We start from the raw sequence: 23,782 nt of genomic DNA, 5'->3' as shown, positions 1-23,782 counted from the left end.
GTTATTCTCATTCCTCTAAGATTTTTTTTTTAAACCATCTGATTAGTCAGGATTTTCTCTCTCCCTCTGGATTTGAGAAGCTTGGATGCTATTGTCACATTTAGGTGTGTGCATGAGTGTATGTCTGGGTTTTGATATTTAACTTGCTTGCTGTTCTTGAGCTTCTTGATCTGTGCTCTGGGATTTGTCACTATTTTGGAAAATCTAAGCATTATTTCTTCAAATATTTGTGTTTCTGCTTATTCTTTTTTTCTCTGTCATTCATTTTTTTAACTTTTAATTTTTATTTTTTTTTACATTTGCTATTGGCCCTTAGCTCTTGGATGAATCGCTCTACATGTATTGGTTTTGTTATTTATCTTTTTTTTTTTTTTTTTTTTTTTACCCTTTGTGTTTGTTTCATTTCATTCAAGTTCACAGACTATTTCCTTGGTTATGACAAGTCCACTTATAAGCCCATCAAAAGCATTCTCCATTTCTATTTATTTTGGTCTTGATTTTTAATATTTTCTTTTTTATCTTTCTTAGTGTTTCTTTTTCTCTGAGGAAATCACCTACCTGGTCTTGCACCTTGTCCATCTTTTCCATTGTAGCTTTTAAAATATTAATTCTAGTTACTGTAAATTTCTTTTCTAATAATTGTAACATCTGAATCTGATCTTAATGACTGATGTTTCTCTTCAGACAATGCCTATTCTTGCATATTTGGTATGCCTCATATTTTCTTGTTGAAAGCCAGACACATTTATAGGATAGCAGATTCTGGGGTAAATATTTATTATGCATGGGGAAGAATACTTGTTTTTGTTCCTGCTGGACCTATAATGTAGGAACTTGTGTTACTCTAAGCAATAATTGGTTTCTGTTTGAAGTTCTTTGTTCCTATTGTTATCGGAGTTAGAGTTTACTATTTCTATAGGCACAAGTAACTTCAAATTCCTCCAAGAGTATATCATTTTTTCTCCTTGCTTCTTCTCCTCCTTGAGCTGTTTCTCAGAGTGACTTTTTCTGAGAGCTATTCAAGTTCTCCCAATGTCCTATTTAACTCAAGACTTGTTTACATGGTGATGGGAATGGAGGCTTCCCTGATGTAATGATTAAGTTTGTATTTGAAAAACACAATGGATTTGCATATCCGTTTTGGCCCTTGCAAGTAGTACTGCCTCTCCTCTAAGCATGGACCTTTTCTCCACCCAGTTCCTGTTCCCCATGTCCAGTAGGTAAACCTCAGGATCCTTGTGTTATAAAGTTGAAGCCCTTGCTTTTGAGGATTAACTATTTTGTTACTTAGGTGAGATAAGTTAGATGGATCAGTAATGGCCTTCCTTCATCTCTCCCAGCTGTGATGACATTCCAGCACTGCTCTGAGCCACAGGCCTAGGTATCCTTTTTCCTACAAATGACACTTGTTCTGTGAGGGAGGTACTGGAAAGGAATCTGGCTGGAGTTCACAATGGCTACCATTCCCGACCATTAACCTGAATTAAGTGGGTACTTTTTCATATTCTCCCTTAATCCTTCTTGCAAAAACCTAGTGAAATTCCTAGAGAGAAAGGGTATAAACGGGTGGGAACTCTCCTATGATCTGAGTTCAGGAGCTTCGTACTTTCATGCTAACCCAACAGGTTGTCAGTGTTACTTGTCTCATAGTCTATCAGATTTTATTATGCCCACTGACATTTGCTTCATTTAAGTAAATGTTCAAGTTCTGTGTCTCTAGATTCTATATAACTCTGTCCTATGACCTGAGGTTTCTGGCAAGTTCATGAATAGTCCTTAATTTGTACTTTCCTAATTTTTTTTTTTTTCTGTAGAGATAGGGAGACTACTTCCTCCAGCTCTCTTCATCTCTGAGGTGCTTGTGTGTGTGTGTGTGTGTGTGTGTCTTAATTTTTATAATGCAGAGTTATTATTTTGTATTTTTATCGATTTCTGGAACCTAGTAAAAAGGTTCACAAAATTGGATGTGCTTCAAAACTGGTGATGAATATTATGTATTTGGTGGAGCAGAATAAAATATTACCTGACTCTAATGAATTGATAGATTTTGTGTTTTGATGTACAGAAAGGCCCAAGGTGAGTGAATCACTGTTAGAGTGATAAGAAAGCATATACGTTAAAATAAATAAATTGCTGCGACAACCCAATGATGAAACATTTAATTAGAGCAGGTGTGTACTAGGCAGGGTGGTGCAAGGCAAGAGCTATAAAATCGACATTATTTCCAAGTTCTTTTTATGTAAAACCCGGGGAATTGCTACCATTCTAAGGGTCTTCGTGTGCTCCTGAGAGTTTGAGAATTATAAATAGCAAGAGACGGTGGAGCTAGTTCTCGGTTTTTAGATCCTATCCCTGAGATCTACTTCTTGGAAGTTGTGAATGGATTTTAGATGCCAGGATGAAGAAGTAGTAAAATTATTGGCACAGTTTGGATTAAAGTGTCATGACTTTAAAATCCCTTTATCTTTTTTCCTACGAATTTTCAATGTGTAGCCTATTGTAGTTTCAAGGTCGTACTCTTAAACTTTTTATTTTTTCCAAGGTTGTACATTTTAATGTCAGTAAAAGTACTATTGGTTTGATTAACTTTCAACTAATAAAACACTTAACTCATTATATTAACCGGTCATTTCCTACTATCTTAAAACACAAGAGTTAGTTTTGAAAAGAGTAATCAATCAATTTGTCACTTTTAAGATGATTGATAAATTACGTCTTGAATGCTCTAGTTTATATAAATGTCTCCCAATTTTTTCTCACATGATCTGCAATTGTAACCATCTTTTGAGCTCAAAAGGAGGTGGAGGGGTGCCTGGCTGGCTTAGTAGGTTAAACATCTGACTTTGGCTCGGGTCCTGATCTAAGGATTTGTGAGTTTGAGCCCCGCATCAGGCTTTTTAGTGACAGTTCAGAGCCTGGAGCCTGCTTTGCGTTCTGTGTCTCCCTTTCTTTTCTTTTCTTTTTTTTTTTTTTCAACATTTATTTTTTTTGGGACAGAGAGAGACAGAGCATGAACGGGGGAGGGGCAGAGAGAGAGGGAGACACAGAATCAGAAACAGGCTCCAGGCTCTGAGCCATCAGACCAGAGCCTGATGCGGGGCTGGAACTCACGGACCGCGAGATCGTGACCTGAGCTGAAGTCCGCCGCTTAACCTACTGAGCCACCCAGGCGCCCCCTGTGTCTCCCTTTCTCTGACCCTACCCCACTCACACGCTTGCGCGCGCTCTCTCTCTCTCTCTCTCTCTCTCTCTCTCTCTCTCTCTGTCAGAATTAATAAACATTAAAAAGAAAAAGGAGTTAGAACAACAACACTTCAAGCAAATTGATGTACCTACTAAGTCATGAAAAAATTTTCATATTGGTCCTTTATTAAAACATTATCAGGGACTCTCACCTATATGTATTTGTGTTTGTGTATCCATTTGTTAAAGTGGCAACCATTAACTATCAGCAGGCTCTAACATTCATCAAAATTTTCTCTCTCCAGATTGCTTATAATGCAAAACACATTGCAAGGATCTATTCAAAAATAAAAACCTACTAAAAGATCAAGAGAAAGTGTTGAATATTTGACTTAATTTATTCTTGCTGTTGTTAATACTAGATGATGTTTTAAACAAAGACATCTTGTTTGGTTTTGTATATTTTATTAGAACCTTTTTAATGGTTTCAAACAGAATTATTCTTCATTCCTTTAAACACTTTATTATGTTTATCTTTTGATTATAGAAAAACAGTGTGAAAAACAAGAACTACAAAATTCCAATCTCAGAACATAAAAAAAGAGTCATCTTCAAAGCCAACATTTTGCGAAATAGATTTGAAAACAAACTATCATCCCTATGGAGCTATTAAACATGCCTCTTTTTTTCATGCCTAAAGAGCAAAGAAAATATCTTCCTTGATAAGCACTATTGAGAGACATGACCGTCTGGCAGCTTATTTCATTAAAAATATCTGTAATTTACTTTATTTTTACAGATGTCCAAGCAGCTGCAATAAACTATAGCACTTATATGTGTTGATGTGAGAAGTTAAGGTGTATTTTTATGTATAAAACATAAAAGACCTATTCTTATTTTAATTTCTTTTTTCTCTTTTATGTCATTTCATTTCATGGTGAAACTTTTGTCAAAGTCATCATCCTTGTGAAACCTATATGTATTCAACTTTAAGTTATTTTTTATATTCAGTGGATTGGCTGAACTTGCTGCCTTTGCCTTATTTAACAATCAGAGACATGAAAGAATTATTCTGTCATTTTACATTTCTATTACATAAGTTTAGACCTTCTATATTAACTTTATTCTAAATTTAAAAATGGTGATCACTTCTCACATTTTATATATATGTATATATACAAACACACACACACACACACACACACACATATATATATACAAACATATAAATACATATGCAATCAATGCATATGTATATTCGTATTTACATACATACATATACATGTATGAATACCTGTGAAATTTTACTGGAAACTGACTTTCACTGCCTCTGTTCAATTTTTGCATTTGGCAATGCCTTATCAATGCCTTCAAAGCAACTATGAAATTAAAGACACCTTTTACTAGCTAATTAGAATATTTTTTCTTTTTTTTTTGAAGGAAATGTCCTTATTTTCTATAGTCAATCGTGTTTTTGTAAGAATTGAAAAAAAAGACTAATTATCAAAGAACTACAACATTTACTTATGCTTCTTCCCTTACAGATCTAGAATTTTCAAAGTCAGGAAATTGTTTTAATTCAATTTTATTAAAACAAAAACGTGAATATATAAGTGCAACACTGAAATCATTTTAAAATGCATTTTTACAGTTGCTTGTTTTTATAAAATATTTCCAGCTTTCCTTATTTACTTTTTGCAAAACAGTTTGGAATATCCAAATTTCAGAAGAGGCATGAATACCCAAAAGCTATATGAAAACATTTAATAACTTAGTTAATTTACTTATTTTAACTAATGAGTATATTTTGGAAAAATTAGTCTAGAGAAGAGATAGGCTATTCTTCATTTACCACTTGTGATATTTGTCACTGTTTCTATATCCTGGGATCTTATCAGAAATCAGGATCTTGAACTGCTTTACTCTTGAAGCTTGATAGGTTCTTCTTGAAGCATGGACTTTATTGTCTTCCAAGATGCATTTCTACTGTAGCTGCCTTGGAATTAGTGGCTTTTTCCTTGTCCAGCATTGGATCTCATACAGCTCACAACTGGATTCAAGGAAATGAGCATCATTGCAAGTGTCCAGTACTTATTTAGATGACAGTTGGGGGAAGTTGTATTTATTTAAAACTATTCAGGAAGGTAAATGTATGTGTTGGAAACATTTTGGAGTGGAGTGTGGGAACAATGCCTACCCTCTTCCTGCATTAAGATCTAGGTTTTAATAAGGACAGGTGGTCTCTAACCTGCCTTCCAAAGAGAAAGAATTTGGGTCATGGTGGTTATCTGAGTGTGATAGTCAATTCGAGATAAGATCTGACACCAGTAATTTTCTTTTCTTTTGGCATCCCCTGGCACTAATTCCTTCTCTTAAAAATAAATATGTAAAAATATATTTATGAAGTTGAGAATAATTACATAAATATTTTGTGCACTAGCATGTTTTGGCCTGACACATTCCCAAGAGCCCCCAAAAGAAAGAACATTGATACTCATAGTCTCCTTCACACTCTCTTCCAGGGAAGAATCTCTTCCAGGGAAGTATTTACTTTCACAGATTTCCTTCCTCACAATATCTACTGAAGAAGATAAAATGATTTACGATTTTTTTTAATGTTTATTTTTGAGAAAGGGAGAGAGAGACAGGATGGAAGCGGGGCAGGGGCAGAGAGAGAGGGAGACACAGAATCCGAAGTAGGCTCCAGGCTTCGTGCTTTCAGCACAGAGCCAGACATGGGGCTCGAACCCACAAACTGTAAAATCATGACCAGAGCCAAAGTCAGATGCTTAACTGACTGAGCCACCCAGGCACCCCTAAAATGATTTCTAATGCATATGTTAACTATTGTACTATAGAACTCAGCTGTTTTCTATTGGCTGATGAAATGGATCACACATTGTACATACCCCACATGGCTCTATGACTACACAAATGGAAGACAGCATAGAAAAAAACATACTTTATAGTTCTATATATTAAGTGATTTTATCCTGAAATGAGAAATGTATTATTTAGGAGGTAAAATTTACCTCGATTATGAATTTTTTTTTACTTCCCTTTTGTTAATGTGACTGCTATTGTACTTCTGTTTTTCTTTTCAAATTAATTATTTTGTTTACTTTTCATTTTATACATAGTCTTTAATGTTAAATTTTTGATAATTAAAAAAAAACTCACTTGGAAGAAGTGTTTATGGCATTTATTATTTTTGTTGTAGAATTCATAACAGTTCTTGGTGCTAAATTTGAAAAACAATGTAAAAAAAATCTTCAAATTCTATGACCAAAATAAGTTTTTGTTTCTTCATAAAACACTAAATATTTAATATCCTTTATTTCCAATTGTTTAATTTTGTCTTATTTTTAAATGAAACATGATCTTTAGCCAAGTGACATATTCTTTTTTATGAATATTGGCTATTATTTAAATATCATTATTGTGGGGTGGTGCCTGGTGGCTCATTTGGTTAAGTGTCTGACTCTTGATTTCAGTTCAGGTCATGATCTCACCATTCCTGGGAGCCTTCCCTGCATCAGGCTCTGCACTGACAGTGTGGAACCTGCTTTGTGTTCTCTCCCTCCCTCTCTGCCCTCCCCTGCTTATGCACACTCTTTCTCTCTCAAAACAAATAAACATTTAGATATCATTATTGGGAAGCCTGGGTAGCTCAGTCGTTTGAACACCCTAATCTTTATTTTGGCTCAAGTCAGGATCTCTGGTCATGGGATCAAGCCCTATTTGGGGCTCCATGATAAGCATGGAGCCTGCTTGAAATCCTCAATCTCTCTCTTCCCCCCCCTCCCCCACCACCACGCACACTCTGCCCTTGTCACCTGGTGGTGCTCTGTCTCAAAAAAAAAAAAAAAAAAATATATATATAATTCAACATAATTACATATTTTCCATATTTCAAAGCACATTTCAAACATATCTTTATATTAACATTGTATATAATATCATTCAATATGATTATTAATGTTTAAAATATATCATTTTACTGGATAGAAAACATTCCACTATATTTTGCCTTAATAAAATGGAGGAATCAATATTTTAGACAAAAATATACATTCATAGACATACTTGTAAAAGTGCGGTGGCATTACCTTTGGAATTTCGTCTTATTTGTTTCATAATTATTTCTAGAAGCTAGTATTTGCTCCAAAACATTTGGATACTTCTTGATTCATATAAATTTCCATGCTTGTTTTGGTAAAACTTGAGTGAATTTTCTATGCTTAAGTTATATAAGTATTAGCACTACATTATTTCCTTCAACTGTGAGAATAAATAAGTTTTTGATGTTTAAACCTGAAAAAAAAACTGTATGAAGAATAGAGAGTGTGAATACAGAATATACCCAAACAAGTGTTATTTCCATTTTTGCTTCTTTTTTTATATAAGTAGGGCAAATCTAAAACATGCTCGTCAAACATCATGTTCAGGGGTATGGCACTTGAACAGTACACTAAAGTCACAATAGCATTTGTGGAGTGACATGTTTTGTTGCAATGTGTTTTGGAAAGTTCATCCTACACTTTTAGATACAATTTGTTTGATAGGGATCGCAGAAACTCAAACTACCAACTAAAAATTTTTGGATACTGTAAGGTCTTCAAGAATCTCAGATACAAAATAGTTACAAATGACATATCAGATCACCATGATCAACATTTTTTATTTACTTCTTAATTTTCCTTTCAATTCTCCACATTAATGAGCAGATTTTAGCCTATCATTTCTTTACTCTGTTGAATAATATTCTGTTCAGTATGTCTAAGAATGAGGAGTTGCATAATAATTTGGTGAAATGTAGGGTGTTTTTAACTTTTCATTTTAGATAAAATGCTATGAAGCATAGGATTAACTTCTTCCTAAAACTGATTTTTGCCTTATGACTGAGGAGTACAATTAATCTTATATTTGTGCATTTAAGAAAAAATCAACAAATTACCTATAATTTTGTCATCATAGTATCCATTCTTCTGCAAAATGACCTTCTGTAACTTTCCTTACCGCAAGGGGGAAATACACAATTAAATAAAAACTAGCAAAACAAAATTGCTGATGTAAGAAATCCATGTTATGCACTAGAAAAAAATATGGGAGGAGTATCAAATCTGAAAAGGGGTGAGTTGTAAGGGAGAAATGCTTCAAAGAGAAAATAACATTTTACATTAAAAGGCAGTAGGATCAGTGCAGTTATAAAATAAGGATAATTACTATTCACTGCAATAGGCAATTTGATTGTCCTCTCCTTCTAGCAGAGTGGGAGATGATACTTTCTTGCTGTTTGGCCAATGAATTTGAGCAGAAGAGTTATGTGTTTCTTCTATACAAGTGTAACAATGCTAGAATTCTGCTGTCTATGCCTTTCTTTCCCTGCCCCAGCAGTCGTGGAAACACATGGTAAAAAAAACTGGAGGCTGGTTTCTCTGGCAAGTTTCCTCAACCAGCAACATAATTTGCATGAGAAAATTTTACGCTCTTGGTGTTTTAAGTTCCTCTAATTCGAAGGTTGTCTGTTTCTACATTATAACCTAGGATGCCCTAAGAAATACACTAACTGAACATAATGTGAGGGATTGTATGCAGAAGAGATCAGGATAAGGGAAAACTTTATGTTCAAATGTCAGGGATGAAAGAGGAAACATGGCATTTTGTTGGAAAAAAGAGAAGTTCAATATAGCTTGATTTTATAAAAAGTATGAAGGCGGAGTTGAAAAATTAGTCTGAAGTGCCTTGTATACAACATTTAGAAATGATATATTTAGATTTTATCATCAGGACAAATGGCAGCTAGTGATAAATTAGAAACAGGAATATTATGAGTATATTTACATATTAGAAAGTATCTAGGCTGTAGTATGAAAACTTCATTAGATTCATCAATTAGGTATATGGGGAATGAGTAAGAAATTTATTCCAGGGATGGAAGTGTTTTGTTTTGTTTTCCTTTTTCAGTATTTTAAAAATCTTGAACCATTATTTCTACCCTTACTGTCTCTGATGAATGAATAATCATTTACTCTTCAGGTATCTGGTTTCTTTTCTTTATCTTGTCACTGTGACAACTTTAGTATTTTCTCTCTATCTTTGGCTTCTATGAGTTCCCCTATGATTTGACTAGGTATGGTTTTCTTTGTATTTACCTTGCTAAGGGACAGCTAAACTCTAAATCTGTGTATTACTGATCCCCACCCTCCCCCCAGTTTTAGAAAAAAAATCAATTATTCTATCTTTAAATCTTTTTTTTTTTTTCTGCCCTACTCTCATTCTTTTATCTTTCTAGGATTCCTGTACAAGTATATTAGACATTGGGTATTTTATGCCAAGTTCCTGGAGCCTCTAATTTTCTTTAATTTTTCCTCTTTGTTCCTTGGATTTGATCTTTGAAATTGGTAACTGCTCAAGTTCACGAAGTCTGTGTTACTCATCCAGTGAAATGCTCATTTTAGTTACGATACCCTTCAATTACAGAATTTCTATTTGGCCCTTTATTTATAGTCTCTGTTTCTATGTTGAAATTGTTAGGTAGAAGGTAGACATGGAAAGAAGGCCTGAGGCAGGGTCCCAAGTCCTTGAAGGAGAATGATACAGACAGGGGCTAGAAGCAAGAAGGGTGATAAATAAGCTACACATTAAAAGCGCTGGGCGCTGGGGGCGGGGAGTGGGGGCACAATATCTTGCCTTGTGGTTTCCAAGACCTAGGGCTGACCAGATCAAGAGTCACAGGTATGGAGTATGCTCTCTTCTTCCACCTCTGTCCCAGGGTAATCCCTGGACTCATTATAATACATTTGCTTTGTGGGTATAGTCCCCCACCCCCAGGGAAGAAGACTGTATGTAATGAAGGTTCTGGTATAAACATTGTAGTGTGAAAAACTCCCCCTCCCAATGTGTGGGAGGAGTCCCCCAAATGATTGCAAACAGCCTCCATTAGAGACCACCCTACTGTATGTCACTTCTTCTTCCAGCCCAGAGACACCCAGTAATATCCAAATCCCAAAACAACCTACAGCCCATTCCACCTCCCAGAACCTGCCCGCTCTCCCACCTTGAGAGAGTGTACTTTCACTTTAAACAAACTGCTTTGTGCTTACTACTTTCCTCCTGGCTGTCTTTATTTGAGTGTGGATCCCCACCTTGAATCTTCTCAGAATCAAGGACTGAGACCTCCACTCACCAACAATGCAGACTCTCTCACTGGTAACAAGATCACTTATCTATTTATTCACTATGATTATATTTTTTTATAGTTTGTGAACATATTTATAAATGGTTGCTTTTAAGTCACTGTCCACTAGTTTCAATATTTGTGTCTAAGGCTTTTTGTTGACATTTTGAATCTTGGTGGATAACATTTTCAGGTTTCTTTACATGTTCAATAAGTTCTAATTGTATGCTTTATATGATGGACTAACTATTGTAGACTTTGGGCTGAGCTATCATCCTGTGGCATGTGTTGTATTGATTTTGGTTGTAGCAGATAGCTGAATTACTGTCTAATCATTTTGATCTTTTGTACTCCAAAGTTAACATTTTTTAGGGCAGATATATAATTAAAGATCCAAGGTGTTTTCAAAGCCCTTCTATCCTGGCATAACTTACAGTTCGATCTCAGCATTGTGTGAAAATGTTGTCAAGCCTTGGTCTTCAACTTTGTTAGAGCAGGTCTAGAAGATGAATTCTTCTCACATGTGGTAACTGTGATTCTTACATGTAATCCTGGCATCTCTGCCAGATGCCTTTTATGATAAACATATTGCTGTACTTTGGATCAACCAATATCTACAATCTCCTAGCACTGCTTGGCCTCTCCTGTATCTGCCTGTTTCTCAAACCTGTGGTAGGTTTGGTAAGTGAATACCTTCCCTGATAAGCCTTGAATTTTGCCCAGTGCATACACATCTAAGGATTCATGGGGGAACTTTCACAATAAATCCGGATGTCCTTCCACCTACACATCTACTTTCTGGGGACCCATCCTAAAATTTCTAGATGTTTATCTGATTATTTTGTGTAGGGAATCACCATGATATTTTGGATTCTAGCTCAATGCAGTTTGGCGCAAGGCTAATCATGTGGTTCACCTCATGAGTTTTTCTTACATCAAGAATAATGAACTTCCTGTCATCCAATACCTGAAAAGAACTGCCTCTTTTATTTTGGCTATTTTAAAAGTGGTTTACAGCAGTAGGGCTGATCAAATGGCACTTAATCTGTTATAAATGGAAGTGGAGTTCTACATAACTTATTTTTGAAAAACAAATTGAGAGAACAATAGTCTAATAAAAGTTGCCTACTGATTTTTTTCCCCTAATTAACCCATCAGTATTGTGTTTCTAGCAATGCCTCTGTGTATGTCCAGACAGTTCACAGATGGGATTGAAATAGCTAATGTCCATTTATAGGTAGAGGAACTCATAATGAATTTTGTTAACTGCCTCTAAGCTTTCCCTAGAGTTCCTACTCTTCTTTTGAGCACAGCGCTCTTCTCTGTTCGCTTAGCTGGGCTTCTAACCTAGCTGAGCTTTGTTCACTCTTGTTTCAGAATCATTCTGTTCTGCTCCAATGCTTACTCAGCTCAGTTTGTTTATTTTAGTGCTCTCCAAGCTTACTTTGCTCCCCAACCTTCCCAGATTTGTGCATTTACACTAAAGACATGACTGGATGTTGCTTCTTCGGTAGATTTTGTTGAAGGTACTTAAGCTGAGCTGGAAAATGGTTTATCCCACCAGATTTTAAAAAGATAAATGTATTCATTAGAGCGATGACTTGTGGCAAATGTACAAAATTAATTTTTACAATTACCTTAATCTGTACAACTGATAATTTAGATTTAGAATGATGCCGAGTGGAAAAGGAGACTAAGCGATTCTAATAGTATGGGGAATAATTATGATGTAGGTGAACACTATGGGAATTTAAGTTGTAAGCAGTTTCTGTGAGCTGCTTTGAATACAAATTCCAAAAATAAATTTGTGCACATTTTACTTTTTTAATCCTACTTTACGGTGAAATCATTTCTTTTGGTCAGTTTTACAGATACAGAATGGGTTATAAATATGAAATATTTGGGGTTGGTTAGAATCATCTACTCATTCATGATATCCTGGCAACACATGATAATCCTCACAACAGGAATTGGATCCTAGCAAAGAAGCATATGGAGAACAGCAGGACCAAAGTAAACATCTATCTAGGCTGCCTATTCACACTGTTCAGGCTCAATAAAAGGCTCTCAGATGTGAATTCTCACTTGAGGTTAAGATCCAGACTGGTAATTCTGATTCAAGCAAGAAATTAAGGAGCATCAAGAATATATACAATTACTTCTCTATGCTTTTGGTAACCTACTTTGAAGAAGTTTTATTAATGCACATAATAATGAAATCGAGTTTATCATATTGACATTAATATTCTACACTTTCAAAATTATTTTGAGTGAAATGAAGGGATTTATAGACTTTGAAAAACGTACTTCTATACCATGCCAACTAATTCTTTCACTTCAAATAGTAAAGTCTTACACATTATAAATTTCTCAATTATACAATGGCCAAAAAATGCTTTTTTCCCTTCGATTTCAGGTGATAAATCAACTTCAAGTTAAATAAAGCTCAACTTACTCCTTAGTTCACTTTAGAAATATTTTCTTTATATTTAAAAAAATTTTTTTTTCAACGTTTTTATTTATTTTTGGGACAGAGAGAGACAGAGCATGAACAGGGGAGGGGCAGAGAGAGAGGGAGACACAGAATCGGAAACAGGCTCCAGGCTCTGAGCCATCAGCCCAGAGCCTGACGTGGGGCTCGAACTCACGGACCACGAGATCGTGACCTGGCTGAAGTCGGACGCTTAACCGACTGCGCCACCCAGGCGCCCCTCTTTATATTTTAAATCAACATCTATCCAGGATTTTCAGTGCTAGCCAGGCCCATAGCAAAAGCCATAATGGATGTAAGACTAGAACTTCTCCTCCTAGATGGCACAATGAAAGCAATGAACACTGGAAAACAAACAAACAAAAATAAATTTGATCTTGGTTTGTCAGCAAACAGATAATAATTTTCTTCTTTGCAAACAATGGAGTATATGACTGTATATTAAAATTGTTTCTAGAAGTTAGACAGTACCACCAAATATTGGCCATATAGAACACCAAAAACATATCCATTATAGTTATGCAGTAGTGTCTTAGACTCTGGGTCTGGAGTTCTCTTGTCCAGCAAGAAAGTGGGACACAAGATTAAAATGTGAGAGAGGCTGATGTCCCGGAGGAGACAAGAGCCCCAAGTAAGGGTCCTTTCTCTGTTTTTATTAGGGTCAGAAGGCTTACAAGCTGATGGATGTGCACAGAGACAATGACACCATGAACATTAACTCATGGGCATGGGGGAAAAGGGGTTGTGAAGATATTCAGTGTTAGGAGTTTGGGTCAATACAAAATGAAATTATGGTGCTGGGCAGAATGTTGTTTACAGCAGACATGAGCTCCACCTCTGTTTACCTAAACTGGCCTAGGGGACAAGAAAGACAGAGACTGCTACCTCAGGGTCAACAAGGCATCTACCTTTTGTTAATTAGCTCCCCTCTGAGCAACTTCACCCTGCTGTGGTCCATAGCCCTATTTACCTATTTACCCATTTTGGTCCTTCTTTCCTGTGAAAGCAGCTTTCTGCTATTGTACTAAGTTGTGGGACAGTTCCACCCTGAACACCTAATCTTGTTTACCTCATTTTTGATGCTTTCATCCTGAGGCTTTTCTATTCCTATATCTTCATCCTACACTGGGGGCCTTTTGCCTTGTTTACCTAATCTTGTTTACTCAAACTTGGGTGTGTTCATTCTGTGGCTTTCTACTTCTTTATGCCTTGTTAAACCATCAGTGCAAACTCAGGGAATTCCTAAACTTATTCCCCACACAGCAGTTGAAGAATTTGTAATTCTAGATGAAAAGCAATGAATTCTCTACCACAGGAATCATTCAGTCAGGCAAATACAATGGTATGCATTTATCAGGAATATTATAAAGGAGTTTCCTACATAGTATGGAATCCCTGCCAATCACAAACTCGACTAAGGAAACAGGATTGAACCACTGTCCTTATTCCCACGAACAAATTCATTATGCACTTCTCTATTGTCAAATGCTGAAATATAATAAATTTCTTTTAATTTGTCTCTAAACGTAATAACTGGTCTGCTTTCCAAAATGCCACCATGGACCCACTATTAACATCATTTCTTTCTTATTCCTAAAGCTAATGAGATGAAAACTCTCAGGAGATGGCAGAGACAGTAACTAAAATTAAACTGCTTTCTATCCTAGACATAAATATTTTGGTTTTAAGAAAAAAGCCAGTGGGGTGCCTGGGTGGCTCAGTCAGATAGGTATCCAACTTTGGCTTAGGTCATGATCTCAGGGTTCTTGTGAGTTTGAGCCCCACGTCAGGCTGTGTGCTGACAGCTCAGAGCCTGGAGTCTGCTTTGGATTCTGTGTCTCCCTCTCTCTCTCTGCCCCTCCTCTGCTCATGCTCTCTCTCTCTCAAAAATAAATAAACATTAAAAAAAAAAAAAGAAAGAAAGAAAAAGGCCAGCATTTCTGTATTCTCCAAAGTGGGCTGTTCACATGGACAACATATTTAGTTACAAATAATTAGCAATAAAAATGTTGAATGTGAATTAAAATCACATCTAATACGGAGCATCTGCTTTTCCATAAGAAAAAACTATCAATGAGACAATAATTCTCAGTACAAAGAATTTCAAATCTCACATTCAAAGCAGTTATTTTTATGTAAATTGAGGTTTATAATCTGGATATTCAACCCACAATCATTGTAAACACTGATTTCACAATGATTTTTACTTAGCCTTTTATCACTACAAATGTGTAGTTTAAATGGTGTGTATTTCTAGGAATTAGATTTTCGGGATATTTTGTTAAAAAATACATTTTATAATTGACATACAGTCAACTAATAAAACTATTAACTAATAAAACTACTATATATAGGTGCTTTATATCCAAGTCTATGATAAGAATCCCCATTATAAGTCCTTTAGCACAAGAAAAAATTTTATTTATATTTATAGATCTAAATATATTTATTCATATTTTTCAATATTCATGTCAAACATAAATGTGATAGATTTATGGTCTGTGTATGTATGTGTTGTTAGAGGATAATTGGCCATAGATCTCTCATGCTTCTACATGGTTAGGTATTAACAGGAAATTCCATCAGGCTACCTATTCTGTTTTTGCTTGTATAAATCCATAGCCTTGGAAAAATAGAGTGGCCCTCAGTGAAGCAGATTTCCTTACATTTCCAGATAGCAAAGATAGAGACTTCTCTTTCTCTTCCTGGAGAAGTTTCAACTGCATTCCAGAATATTAAGATAATGTCTTTCTCTAGAGTGGGAGAAATAGGAAAGTTTATAAGCAGTTTCCATAATGAAATCAGGATTTCTTTTTTATTTTTTTAAAAAATATTATTTTTTTATTTTAGAGGGAGAGCATATGGACAGGGGAGAGGGGCACAACAGGGGAGAGAGAGAAGGAGAGAGAGAGAGAGAGAGGGAATTTTAAAGAATGTTCCATGCACAGTGCAGAGCTGTTGTGGTGCTCAATCTCACTACCCTAGGATCATTATCTGGGCCGAAATCAAGAGTGGGTCACTTACTGGACTGAGCCAACAAGGCATCCCCAAATCAGGATTTCTTAATCTCGGGGTTCATCTCCTGTAATGCATTCCATTGTATGCACAGGCAATTAAGGGGCACCTGGGTGGCTCAGTCAGTTGAGCATGACTTCAGCTCAGGTCCTGATCTCATGATTTCTGGGTTTAGGCCCCCATTGGGCTCCCAGCTGTCCACAGGAAGCCTGCTTCCTGTCCTCTATCCCCTTCTCTTTGCATGTCTTCTACTCATGCCCTCAGTCTCTCTCTCTCAAAAATGAAAAATAAATGTTAACAAGAAACCCTCAAAATCTAATCAAAATATGATGTATTTCTCTGGAAAGTATTAATTTATACTTGAGTGTGGCAGAATATAAGTTTTCAAGATTCTATAGCTTAAAGTTTCACTTTGTGTTGCCATTCCGAATGGGTGGCTGAACTGGTAGAAAACCTTCACTTGAAAGTCACTTGTCATTTTACACCACGCCCAGGGTGGTGTTAACTTTACAAGGAATTGCTGTGATGTGAAAGCTTTTTGGGGGGAAGGAGTGTAGATGCTCTACTCCTTGAGTAATCATTAAAACTTTAAAACCTGTTATAAAATTTTAGGTTCAGTGACTCACTGTCCATAGTCCCATCTACCTGGGGGATCATGAATCCACCTTCTAGTTTCTCCTGGTGTATTGCTACCACCAGCTGTTCTATCTGCAAAGGGTGGTAATTCTGTCTGAACAGGGCACCACGAAACTCCCTGAGGGACTCTTATTGACACAGATAAATAGTAATTTTATTCTTAAAGAGGTTCATTTATAAGAATTAACTAATTTATTGAGAGGCTTTTTTGGAGAAAAATGGCTTCAAATAATTGACACATTTCCATATAAATATGTAGCCAACAGCTGAGTGCAATTTAAAAATTTTTTCTTAACCACCCTTTTCTCATATGTAGTCATTCTCTTGCTGGAGTGTGCGTCTAGGAAATGTTTCCCTGATTCCTGTGCCTCCAGAGGCACATCATTTTTGTTCCACCAATGAGATGAAATCATGGGAAATCGGAAAGTTAGAAGAAAGATCAAAGAAATACTCTTCATTCAGCATCACCAGACTTGTAAACTTGGGAGGTAGAATTTCTGCAATGGTTTTGAAGTGTTCCTTCTGAATCACGTGTCAGGAATAGGACAGGAAACTGTGCATACCAATAGTGAAACCCTGCAATTCCTTATCTTAATGACAGGAACACCTTTGTGATTCTCTGAAAGTTACAGGTAAAGTGGGAAATTAGAGGAATTCATGTTTGTCCTTGTTCCTCCAGCCTATTCAGTTATTTCGAAGCACCAAATTCTTGTGCTTAATCTTATGCTAACTAAACAGAGAAGAATTCTAGAATGGTCTCTGTGGTCTTCATGAAACCCTAACTAAAATAAACAAATTTGTGGCTGGCACTACGTTATACTCCCTGCTCAAAAATAATTTATAACCTACTTGAAAGGACTAATGGTTTACATACACAAATTGTAGATAAAAAAATGTATGTATATATATATATATATATGTATGTGTGTATATATATATGTATGTATGTGTGTATATATATATGTATGTATGTGTGTGTATATATATATATATATATATATATATATATATATAACCTTGAAAAATAAGATGATAGTATGCTAAATCATGTGGATACCATTAGACAACAAGGTCACATGACAGTAAGTTACAGGTTGCATCCAGAGAGTTGTTTAATAGAAATGATTCTTAAAGGCAGCCATCATTAGGGAAACATTCCTGAGAAAGCCAAATTTGGAGACATGTTAAAGGCTAAGTTAGAGAAGAGCCTGTACAGAGTGGAAACAGCTTCTACATGTGAACAATGAAAAATAAAAACTAGCTTAGTTATAGAGGTTTTGCTTTGCTGTTTAGTGGTAGATATACCAGGCACATAAAATGGTATGGCAGATTTTGAAAGATCCTACAAACCTCAAGTGCAACTTAGATTTAATGTATTTTAAGTTTCTCAAGTGCCATTTCTGCACTGTGATTTAGCACCATCACTCTAAGAAGACTAATAGTGACACTAATTCACTGGAATTTGGAAATAATATTTTATCAATTTATATAGCTTGTTTTCCTCTGATATTTTAAATTTCTGCCATTTGGTTGACCACCTTTCCCCCAATCTTTCCTTGTCATGTTATCTATACTAAGGATAGCTACCGCACCTTTTTGGAGATGTATTTTTCAACTACCCAGAAATAATTATGGCAAAATAAAGCAAGATCATTAATTCTACCTTTACTAATACCTGCCATAATTAACTGCAGCTCAGGAATTAAAACCAACCAACCAACCAACCAACCAACCAAATAGTCACGCATGCTCCAACAGCATGTGTGAAACGCAGCTCTCAGCAAAAATTCCTTCTTTTCAAACAGTATTGATTTGTGTGTTGGAAGGCAGCTTGGTTTTCATCCAAGTGTTATTTTTACAGTGTTTGTTTATTTCTTAAAGTACAGCAGACTAAAGTTTGTAGCAGTGGGGCCTCCAACCTCGATTATCAACTCTAACTTCCCATTGACTCCAATTTCTCTCGTAGCTATCTGTACTTCATGGGGAATGACCACTCAGGTCCTTTGTTTATATTTCTTGTCACAGTTGGAAACCTTTCTCTTTTTTAGTTGATTCTTCCCACTGATATCCCACCACTGATTTTTCCACCAGTCATTCACTGCTCTAACACTTGTGTACCAGATGGTATAAAATGGCTAAGCATGTATTTGCTGAGTGAACATAAGGAAAGCTGTCACTTGGCTTACTTCTCTTTCATTACTAACATTTTGCCATTAATGATTAGACAAGGCGATACTTGATGGAAATTGCAAGACCTGAACTTTTTTTTGTTTTTAAATATGAAGTCATTAATTTTTATTCTCATCGTTGTAGAAGATATTTTGATAAAATCATTAGTTTGGTAAGAGCCACATATTTGCATTCCGTTTTTAATCTTTTTTATTAGACTAATATTTAGTTTTCTTTTGTTCAGATTCTTCTCAGGATTCTGAATAGATTTTTCTCCTTCCTTCCATCCTTCCTTCCTTTTTTTCCCTTTCTTGATTTTGTGCATAGCAGCCAAACATTTTAAAATGAACATTATATTAATAATATACTTTTGTAATTTCCTAGTTATTTAGGCAAAATCAGAAAAGGGAGGTTTTTCTTTGTTTTCTCAAAAAATAATATCCCAAGATGGTATGTCAGAATTAAAAAAATGAAGAGCAAATGTAATTTTTTAAAATCTCCTTTGGGTAAATGGATTATTGCTTTCTACAACGAAACCATGTACATTTAAGTTTTAATCATAATGCCATAGAGGTTCTATTTTACTTCATAAGAATTCAGAGATAATACACATACTTCTTGACCAGAAAATTATAAAGTCACATGTTCTCTTATTGATGGCACTTTTGTTTCTCAGAGCTGCTGTTATGGAGAAACTTTATGTTTGCTTTGTGTTTTCCTATTTATCTTAATTTTATTCTTTTTTCAGATCATTTAGTTCAGAGAATTAGTCTGGGTTTTTTAAAGTTTTAACTCATTGTGATCAATCAGAAAAAAACATTCTATAAGATAATTAATAAAGAGACAACTAAATGTTAAGTTATAGGAATATACTGGTAGTATACTGAGATAGCTGAAGGATATAAAATTTTATAATGGAAATTTTCATTTTGTAAAATTAAATATAAAATACAATATGAACAAGCAATCATTTTTCCTTAAAACTACTTTTTGCAGGATATTATGCGCTGAATGAAAATTGTCATTTTCAGTGATTTTTGGAGGGAATAAGAAAATACATATTTAGTGTTCCCTTAAAACTTTAAGCTGAATTCTCTTAATATTTTAAAAATGACATCTATTTAAATTTTTGAACTGAAAATGCGTTTAAAATTCTTTTTTGTTCCTTTAGGGCATGAATTAAGGAAGACTAGTGTCCAAAGATAGTAGCATGTGTTTTTTTTTTTTTTTAATAACATTTTCAACTGTATTTGTATTTTTAATTTCATTTTATTTATTTATTTATTTATTTGTTTGTTTGTTTTTGAGAGCGAGAAAGAACACTCAGGTGAGAATCAGGGAATACTTTTTTTTTTAATGTTTATTTTTGAGAAGGAGAGTGAGAAACAGTGTGTGCACAAGTTAGGGAGGGGCAGAGAAAGGGAGAGGGAGACACAGAATCTGAAGCAGGCTCCAAGTTCTGAGCTGTCAGTGCAGAGCCTGATATGGGGCTCGAACCTACACAATGTGAGATTATGACTTGAGCTGAAGTCAGACGCTTAACCTACTGAGTCACCCAGGTGCCCAGAGAGAGAGAATCTTAGTAGGCTCCATACCCAGCATAGAGTCAGACATGGGCTGGATTTCACCACTATGAGATCACGACCTGAGCTGAAGACAAGAGTCAGAGGCTTAATAGACTGAGCCACCAGGGGCCCCAGTAGTGTGTTTTTTCATTGTTTTCTCCTAATTCTGCCTTGTAACACTGGCAGAATCTTCCTGCAAGTTCTCTCTCTCAGGCTTGTGGTTTGTGAACTGCCTTCTCTTGGCTAGTTCAGGCTTTACCATATCTTTTGTAGCTCCATCTTTAAGGAAGATCCTCTTTCCAATTTCTCTGTCCATTGCTCCCCTTGGCAAGGCCTCTCCTCTACTTATAACTCACCAAGCTGGCTCTGCTGGCCTTTTCTCCATAACTCATTTGTGTCAGTTATAAACAACTTTGGCTAAATCTTTTCTATTTTGCATGTTTGTTGTTAAATTTTCTTGTTATTGAAGATGACATTTTAAATGTATTATATTCTTAAATATAAAACAAATGTTTCTAACCCTGCTACAGCCTGTGACTATAAATATCACTTTTACTTCTTTGTCACCCCCTTTATTTAACCAAATATATGTAAACAATTTGGTAAAAATGCATTTACCATATTTGGTAAATATGTATTTCAATAGGTTTTAATGATAATGGGCATATTTAAGGTGTGTGCTTCTGCATAAGATTGTGAGGGAGAAAATTAAGGACAATACAAATTTTTATGGCATAGTTTTCTACACCATGAAGTAGGTCCAATGCTAGGAATATATTTGAAGAAGAAAAATTGATTCCAAGATAAATATACAATATGAGAAATGTTATACTTATAAAATGTATTAAGCAAGAATTATACGTAACTTGTATATATAAAGACACTAAAGAACAGTTGATCATATTAGTAGTTGTTGCAAAACATTCAAGATCGGGGCACGTAGGTGGCTCAGTAGTTTAAACGTCTGACGCCTGGTTTCAGCCCCATGTCAGGCTCTGTGCTGACAGTGTGGAACCTGCTTGGGATTCCCTCTATCCTTCTTTGTCTGCCCCTCTCCCTCTCATGCTGTCTCGATCTCAAAATAAATAAACTTAAAAAAATTCAAGATCCATAAACTGATATTGAAGATACATACTATCATTCATCATGTAACCACTTTAAATATTTTTTGTTATCCATTACTTTAAGAATATTAGCTACAATAGCTCATATTTTTGAGTACTTACAGTTTGGTGTTACTTTAAGTGCTTTATATATTCTCTTTTTTTCTTATAAAAAACTCATAAGACAGAAATTATATGTTTATTTGACAGATGAGTAAATTGATGTTTACAGAGTTCACCTAGAAAGGGACCTATACCCTTAAGTACTATAATACAGTGGTCTTTTACTTCAATCAATTAGAAAATAATATGCACCACAAACATGTAAAGTTAAAAGCTAGACACAGTGCTGAGAATACTGTCTGTTAATTCAAGTCCATATTTAATAGTCACTGTACTCTTATTTACAAACTGTTGATAATGCTTGCACAGTTTTCTATAACAGATGAAGAATAAATCATAAACATTTCTACAGTCAAAACAAGCATTAGTACAAACAATAAAATATTGTCAGCAGTATAGTATTTCTAAGAGACAAAAACAATTTATTCTGGCTTATATCTGATTTTCCAAAACAAATCAGTAGGATTCATTCAATAGTATAAGAATGTATCTTATTTCAAACTCCAAGACCTCATGAAGAAAGTAAACATGAAATCTTATCAGTGTGAACTTTGTTTGAAAACCATGATTCTTCATGGAGGTTTGGAGACATTGAATTCTTCTGGGGGCTTAGTACAAATGAGGACAACTAAAAGAATGGTAAGACATTGGCAGAGAAGCTTTAATTTCTGAAATTACTTTAGTATACTATTTGAGTTAGGTCTGGGCCTGTTCAGATCCCATGACGGAAATGAGTTTAGTACTCTACATTTATCTTATCTCACTTTTTAGAGTATAACCACCACACTAAAAAATTACCAACTTCTGCTGATTGTATGTTAGCAAAGATTTTTTTTTTCCCTGAATATTGTCCTCAATATGGCAGAACAGACTGGTTCAAAGCAAAGTTTTGATGAAATGTTTTCTCAGGAAAATCTGTTTCTGAAGCTAAGAGACTGCCACCTACAACCATCTGTGGTTTTGTGTTCCTTGCCAAACTTTTCTGTTGTCTTTATGTAGATGCTGCAATTGTCGTTTTTGTGGTATCTGAATATGGCAAGCAATTCTATCAGTTGCATTCTTTTGTGGAAAGTGTTTTACTGTCCAACTAAATATTACAGTGCACATTCACACACATATACACACACATTATATACTTTAATATATTAGGCATGATATCACCCTAGTCAACTTATCCAAATAGAAACAGAAAACTGTCTTAAAGATTCTTATCCTCAACATTGGTAACATTGATTTATACATGCTGTGAATCACAAAAGAAATTAAAAAGCATGAAGAAGAGATAAACCTTTATAATTGGTCCAAATGTGGTTCCAATGACATAAAATGCATAACGTGGAAGATAAGAAGTACTAGAAATGATAATTACTAAGTTTCCAGGATTGAAGAAAGACCTGTGTTTTTTTGTTGTTGTTGTTGTTGTTTTTTGTTTTTTGTTTTAATATACGACTTCCCAAGCAAGATAAATAGAAATAAATTCTTCGCTTGATACAGTGTAGTGAGATCACAGTACATCTAGATAAGGGGACAAAAGCCCTTTAGCCACAAGGAAGAAAATAAACTTTACCTAAAAGGAATCCTACTTTCAGCTCATATCAAACTAATCCTTCTACTTAGAACAACTAAAATCCTAGGTTACTGTTGCTGCTGAAGATGAGGATGATGATTCACAATAACAACAACAACAAATCCTCTTGAAGGTATTGGAAGGCAACCAAATCAGAGAGAACTTGAGGGACCAGAATATGAGAGAAACTAAATGAGAGGAACCTTACATTTTTCTGCTGACTTTTTTTTTCTTTTTTGAATATTGGCTGATTATTGGTGTAGAGCACAGTGGCTAAACAGAAAACAACAGTCTAGAATTTAGAGCAGTTATAATGGCCTGGGGAGACACATATTGAAATTTAAAACATAAATTGAAAATTAGCACTTAGCCAGAGATCAGAATAATTATAGAGGAAAGACAGCTGCAGGCCCTCAGTTCTATCATTCAGAACAATTTTCCTGAGGCATCTATCACCTCCAAAGCTCCGTGTGTGTGTGTTTGTGGGGTGAGTGTGTGTGTGTATAAGGAGGGCAGTGTGAAAAGAAATCCAGCATAGAGAAGCTGTAATAAATTGAAAAAAAAATAGAATTCTAGTAGTTTTTCTTGGCTGAAGACAATGACCTAGGAATAATATGCCCTAAGATAAATGTCTGGCTTTCAGGTAAGGTTCTGAAGAACTATCCCTTAAAAGTGCAAGCATATCAGGCTAGATTGAGGTAATATTCTGTATGAACCTTTCACAAGAAGCATAAATATTCTATACTATAA

This window comes from Prionailurus bengalensis, chromosome C2, assembly GCF_016509475.1.
Source record: "Prionailurus bengalensis isolate Pbe53 chromosome C2, Fcat_Pben_1.1_paternal_pri, whole genome shotgun sequence".
Taxonomy (NCBI): Eukaryota; Metazoa; Chordata; class Mammalia; order Carnivora; family Felidae; genus Prionailurus; species Prionailurus bengalensis.
This window is presented reverse-complemented; position numbering follows the sequence as displayed.